Source organism: Lactuca serriola, chromosome 6 (assembly GCF_051521515.1).
Source record: "Lactuca serriola cultivar US96UC23 chromosome 6, Lser_US96UC23_V15, whole genome shotgun sequence".
In the NCBI taxonomy this organism is placed as follows: Eukaryota; Viridiplantae; Streptophyta; class Magnoliopsida; order Asterales; family Asteraceae; genus Lactuca; species Lactuca serriola.
The window spans coordinates 102,432,042-102,437,754 of NC_136413.1; positions in this window are offsets into that span (position 1 = coordinate 102,432,042).

Genomic DNA, 5,713 nt, shown 5'->3' on the forward strand with positions numbered 1-5,713 from the left:
GCAGCAACTGCCAGAATCGCGAGGTGAACCTACTATCTCTGTCGAAAATAATGGATATTGGTACATCATGCAGTCGTACAATCTCTCGGATGTATGTTCGAGCTAGCTTCTCCATCTTTTTGGTTTCCTTTATTGGTAGGAAGTGTGCGGATTTTGTTAATCTATCGACGATCACCCAGATGGTGTCTAGCCCACCTGTTGTCTTGGGTAATTTGGTTATGAAATCCATGGTTATCCGCTCCCACTTCCACTCGGGTATTTCAGGTTGTTATAGTAATCCTGAAGGCTTTTGGCACTCTACCTTGACTTTGACGCAAGTCAGACACTTGCCCACATAGGTAGCGATCTCTGCTTTCATGTTCGACCACCAATACAGTTTCTTGAGATCCAGATACATCTTGTTTGAACCTGGATGCACAGAGTATCGAGTCTTATGAGCCTCATTCATGACCACGTCTCTGAATCCACCAAACTTCGGTGTCCAGATCCGATCCACGAAGTAACGAACTTCGTCACCCTTGACTTCAAGATTTTTATCCAATCCCCTTAATGCTTCACTCATCACATTCTCTGTTTTCAAGGCTTCCCTCTGAGCTTGCTTGATTTTTGTGGACAGGTGTGAATGGATCGTCATGGTTAAGGATTTCACTCGGCTGCCCGAGTATTCCTTTCGACTAAGAGCATCAGCCACCACATTCGCTTTTCCTGGATGATAACGAATTTCACATTCGTAGTCATTCAATAGTTCAACCTATCGTCTTTGCCTCATGTTGAGTTCTCTTTGATTGAGGATGTGTTGTAGGCTCTTATGATCGATAAAGATTGTGCATTTCGTGCCATAGAGATAGTGTCTCCAGATCTTTTGTGCGAATATGACTGCTCCCTGTTCGAGGTCGTGTGTAGTGTAGTTAACCTCATGCATCTTGAGTTGTCTCTAGGCGTAGGCGATGACCTTTCCTCGTTGCATTAGAACAAATCCAAGACCTTGATTAGATGCATCACAGTAGACCACAAAGTCTTCTGTTCCTTATGGCAAGGACAATATAGGTGCGCTACATAGTGCTTGCTTCAGTGTTTGGAATGCAGCGTCTTGTCTTTCTTCCCAATTGAAAGTTACACCCTTCTAGGTCAAGGTGGTAAGTGGTTTAGCAATCTTCGAGAATTTTTGTATAAATCTTCGGTAATAGCCAGTAAGGCCCAAGAATTGTCGGATTTCCGTTGGGTTTCTGGGAGCTGACCAGTTCTCGATTGCCTTGATTTTGGAAGGGTCCATGTGTATCCCGTCTTTGCTAACCACGTGACTTAGGAAATCTACTTTCCGAATCCAAAATTCGCACTTTGAGAATTTTGCGTATAGCTTCTCTTTTCTTAGCGTTTCCAAGATTTGTCGGAGGTGTTGACCATGTTCCTCTTTACTCTTCGAATAAATGAGTATATCATCTATAAACACGATCACAAATTTGTCCAGGAATGAACGACACACTCGGTTCATTAAGCCCATGAACACCGCCGGTGCATTTGTTATTCCAAAGGGTCTCACTACAAACTCGTAGTGACCATAACGAGTTCGAAAGGTTGTTTTGGGAACATCTCCTTCCAAGACTCACAGCTAATGATACCTGGATCTCAAATCGATCTTTAAGAAATAACTCGCTCCTTGGATTTGGTCGAACAAGTCGTCAATGCGTGGTAGGGGATATCGGTTCTTGATAGTGAGCTTGCTGAGCTCTCAGTAATCGATGTACATACGGAAAGATCCATCCTTCTTCTTTACGAACAGGACTAGTGCTCCCCAAGATGAGAAGCTTGGTCTGATGAATCCTTTGTTAAGTAGTTCATTTAATTGGCCGGATAATTCTTGCATCTCAGCTGGCGCTAGACAATACGGCGGCTTAGCTACCGGGGTAGCTCTGGGAATTAAATCGATCCTGAACTCGACTTGTCGTTCTGGTGGGACTCCTGGAAGATCTTTAGGGAAGACATCAGGAAAATCGTAGACTTCTGGAATGTCTATGAGGTCTTTTGCTTCTTTGTCCTTATCTACTACGTGGGCTAAGAAGGCATGGTAATCCTTACGCAAGTATTTCTAGGCTTTGACGCAAGAGATGATTTGTAAATTGGTATCGGGTTTGTCACCATAAATGACAAGAGTTTCGCCGTTTGGCAGATTTAGGCGAATGGACCTTTCGTTACAAAGTATATCGGCATGGTGTAGGCTTAACCAATCCATACCGATGATGACATCAAATCTCTTTATAGCGATCGACATTAGATCGATTTCAAATGAATGTTCGTTTAGAGTTAGTGTGCAGCCTATGTACATATCGTTTGTGCTTTTTGTTCTACCGTTTGCCATTTCTAATGTAAATATCTTATTGAGTGATTGAGGGTTCTGTTTTAGTATGTGGTTGAATTTATGACTCACGAAACTTCTCTCTACACCACAATCAAAAAGTATGCATGTATAAGCATTATTGAGGAGAAACGTACCCGTAACCACCGTAGGATCAGCTATTGCTTCGTTCTTCCCTATTGCCAACACTCTTCCTATGCCACCAGCATTCCTTGCCTTAGGGCAGTCTCTCTTGTAGTGTCCAGCCTCACCGCATCCATAACACGCCTGGCCCACACCGACTCCAGGGACATGGGTGATTGGTCGTGCCGGTGCCTTACAAAAATGGGCAGTGTGTCCTTTCCGGTTGCAGTTGTTGCAGTGCATCTCCCAACAATTTCCGTTGTGATGGAAATTGCATTTGCTACACTTCGGTAGGTTCCCAGCATATTGCTTTGCTGGTGTAGAGGCAACAGGAGTAGCAGTGGGGGTAGTAGCGGCATGGACTGTCACTATTTGTTGCTTCTTGGAAGATTCCTGTGAAAATTGACTCTTCCTCTTGTTCCAAAACTTATTCTTACTTTTGTTGTTGGTATCGTTATTGTTGTTTGTAACACCGTAAAAATTAAAAAAAAAATTTAGTTTTCAAAACACATTTATTAACAAAATCTCATTGTATCATATCTTTGTTACACAAAAACATTCCCCAAGATTGAAATACATAAAATCCCATGTGTGTACGAATCATGCCAACGCCTTCCCGCGATCATCACTGGTACCTGAAACACATAACACATGACATTGTAAGCATAAAGCTTAGTGAGTTCCCCAAAATACCACATATAACACATGTTAGCCACCGAGGCTATAACTATGTAGGCCCACTGGCCCTAACTCTGTGGACCCTCTGGTCCTAACTCTGTAGACCTTCCGGTCCTAACTCTGTAAACTCTGGAATACACACAACATAAATCACATAGAAATAATGCAGTACAACACATCACATACATAGCATACAAGATACTCTATCACATAACCCTACTTACCATTCAAGGTAAAGTATAGTGAGAAGACTCACCTCAGATGTCTCGGTAAATCTCTGACTCTGTAGCAATATGGTCTAGCCTCCGCCTAATCACATAAAGTAAAATACTCTCATAAATATAACTCTAGAGACTAGACTCAACCCTCTCTTGACACGAAGACTCCATTGTTGACCAATCCCCAAAGTCAACAAAGTTAATGGTCAGACTCTGACCCGACTCGCCGAGTGCACTTAGGTGACTCGGCGAGTCTACGCGTGTCCACTATCCCTCTAGTCCCGCATGACACGTCGAGTCTTTCCCCTACTCGACGGGTCACACCTAGCATAAGTCACGGGGCCACCCCGACTCAACTCGCTGAGTCCCAATGTGAACTCGGTGAGTTCCGCCTTGAACTCCAGCCCTCTAATTCCTTCGGACTCACTGAGTCATTCCCCCAACTTGGCAGATACTCGTTGAGTGAACTATGGGGAAACCCTAACCCTACTCGCCGAGTCTGCTCTTGGTACTCGGCGAGTTCATGCCATGCTCGAGCTCAAATGAGCTCCTGAGGTCAGATCCATTCCTCTAACTCATAGATCTGGCCTCCTTAAGCAAAATAAATACATAAAGTTTGGATCTTGATGCCCACGCAAAGACCCAATGGCTCTATTTGAAGAAAAGGACTCAATATGCCACCCTAAGCTCATAACTCTCCATGACACCCATAAAGATCAAGAAGTTAAGGTCTCTGGACCTCTTTGGATCCAGATTCGAAGCCTCAACACAAGAAGGGACCAATTGCTTCACAAATCATACTCAAAAAGGGGCTAGAAACCCTAACTCTCAAAACTTACACCAAAACTGAAAGGGGATCGAATATATACCTCAAGATGAAGTCCCTAAGCTCTGAAATCCACAGATTAGCACCCTCTTCAGTTTCCTCTTGCCTTGGTCACCTTCTTCTTGCAAAATCACCCACACAAGGATCCAAAATGGCTTCCTTTCTCTCTCAAAACGTTCACACACTCTGGGGTCTCTCTCTATCAACTGGTAGCCGCAAATGAAGGCCATAAGGGCCTTTAAATAGGTCTCAAACCCCATAAATTAGGGTTTCATTAAACAGCATGGACTTGCTGAGTCCGGTCATTAACCCGGATGGAAAATCACGACACTACTCGGCGAGTCTAAGCATCAACTCGCCGAGTCCCTCCCAAAATCTCCAAAATGAATGAATAAAATAATGTACATGGAAATCCGGATGTTACATTGTTGTTGCTTCCTATGGTTTGCTCCGGAACAGCAGTCGCGAAGCCTTGGCAGACTCCATGGTCAACGAGAGCTTGTGCCAACTGTTTGGCACTATCGAAAGTGACTGATTTGGAAGCTAGTACACTTCCTTGTGTGACACCCCAAAACCGGAACGGCGGAAACGTTCTGGGGTGGATGACGTCATGTCAAGTATCACAACATATGCAGTATAGTAATCAAAGTACAACAACCATTGCATTAATAGTAATAATTTTCACATAGTTTACATTTCATAACAACATCAAAGTAATACAAGGAATAATATAGATGCAGCTTGGTACTAGGCTGTCTTCACAAAAGCTTCCGGGATGTACCTGTCTATCGCTGACCTGAGAATACAAGTTATTTTGAAAGCGAGTATCAGCATTTTATAATGCTGGTGAGTCCATAAGTATTTAGTGTCGTTTGTATAAATCCGCATTTTATCTCAAAATAACTTTATGAAAAGTAGTAGTTTAGAGTCTACGGTGTATTCGCGTCCTTTCCAGAAAATCCTATATTTTCTAAATAAAAGCAGTCTTCTACCAAGACTCGACAGAGCTATGTTTTAAAGAGTAGTTTTCCCCAAATTACTATCATTCCCAAATACATAATTGACTTTAAATGAGTAATGAGAAAATCAAAAGTGAAGATACTAAGGGAAAAATAACATATGCCTCAGCAGTAATACTGCTAACTAAGGCAAAAGAAATCATAGACTCCAGGAGAGTATCGAATTAATGATACGCCTGGCTCATTCTAACAAATGGAAGCACAGACTCCAGGCAGTATCGAAGGAACGACACCGCTAGTAAAGTCTAAAACAAAGAAATACAGACTCCAGACAGTATCGAGTGAACGATATAGCTAGCAAAGTCTAAAACAAAGAAATACAGACTCCAGACAGTATCGAGTGAACAATACAGCTAGCAAAGTCTAAAACAAAGAAATACAGACTCCAGACAGTATCGAGTGAACGATACAGCTAGCAAAGTCTAAAACAAAGAAATACAGACTCCAGACAGTATCGAGTGAACGATACAGCTAGCAAAGTCTAAAACAAAGGGGT